The 1,283-nt window shown below is 55.7% G+C and overlaps 1 pseudogene; it reads left to right on the forward strand.

The window, feature by feature from the left end:
* The first annotated feature begins 854 nt into the window (after positions 1 to 854).
* Positions 855 to 1,277, forward strand: LOC116629815 (annotated as a pseudogene).
* The last annotated feature ends 6 nt before the right edge of the window (positions 1,278 to 1,283 follow it).

The raw sequence follows: 1,283 nt of genomic DNA on the forward strand, positions 1-1,283 counted from the left end.
TAAAGGGTGGTGTGGGAGGGACAAAAAGTCCATGGGAGTAAAAGGGAATTCTAATTATAGGGCTTGTTATTGTTTGCGTTGTGACAATTTCTCATTGGCTGGGCTGTTGCCAGGGCAGGAAGAAGTCTTCCTCTTCCTGAGATAGGAAGGGACTAGCTACAGGCCTGCAGACTTGCAAAGTCTGTCCTCTTGCTGGGTCTGCAATTGAGGAGTGGTGGGCACGAGAGCTCCCCCTCCTGGTCTCTGACCTCCATTCAAAAGAGATGTTCCTTTAATTATATATCACATAATATATGTATGGGTTTACATTCCGATAGACCAGGACTCTTTCGGAGAGTGAGACTCAACAATATCATCAGCAGGCCTGAAGGACCAGGGTTTCTAGAAATCAGACCCAGTGAGATGCAGACCCCAGCTGGACTCTCAGGGCTTCGGACCCTGGTGACATGTGTGCCCTGGACCAGCAGGTGGCGCTGTGGGACTGCCTTGTGCTAAAAAGGCAGCTCATTAGTGAGATTCATTCAAAGAAGTCTGGGCCTGAGGGCTGGGCCCTGTGCTCCCTGATGGGACTCAGCAGCTGTGTCCCCTCTGGTCTGGCAGAGTGTCCCAAGGGGACCTGTGTGTGGTCGCAGCAGGTGCTTCCTCCCAGCACTGCCCCAGGGCTGTAGCCAACCTCCATCCTCCTCAGTGTGTGATGTGAACTAAGCTCAGCACCAGGGCTCAGGGAAAGTGAGGGGCAGGGACTCACTGGATGGACCGTATTTGCATATAGAGCCCTTCATGTGGCAGAGGCTGGAGGAGAAAAGGAGGCCTAGGGCAGCCCAGCCCACTAGGGAACCTGGGTCTGTGTCACCATGGCCTGGACTCCTGTCTTCCTGGGGATGCTCTTTTACTGCACAGGTAGGGACAGGCCTCGGGGAACAGCCTGCATCACCCCTCTGCTTCCGAGTCTAGAGAAAATTTACTTTGAACCTATCCCATATGCTATGAGTGTGTGTGTTTGCAGTCTCCCTGTCCCAGCCCGTGCTGACCCGGCCGCCCTCCGTCTCTGCATCTCCGGGAACGACAGACAGACTCACCTGCACCTGAGCAGGGACATCAGTGTTGGCAGCTCGAACATCTACTGGATCCAGCAGCAGCCAGGGAGCCCTCCCCGGGGTCTGCTGTACTACTCCTCAGACTCCGATAAGCACCAGGGCTCCGGGGTCCCCAGACGCTTCTCGGGCTCCAAAGACGCCTCGGCCAATGCAGGGCTTCTGCGCATCTCGGGGCTGCAGGCTGAG

The sequence above is a fragment of the Phoca vitulina genome, unplaced genomic scaffold (genome assembly GCF_004348235.1).
Source record: "Phoca vitulina isolate PV1807 unplaced genomic scaffold, GSC_HSeal_1.0 scaffold3738, whole genome shotgun sequence".
Classification (NCBI taxonomy): Eukaryota; Metazoa; Chordata; class Mammalia; order Carnivora; family Phocidae; genus Phoca; species Phoca vitulina.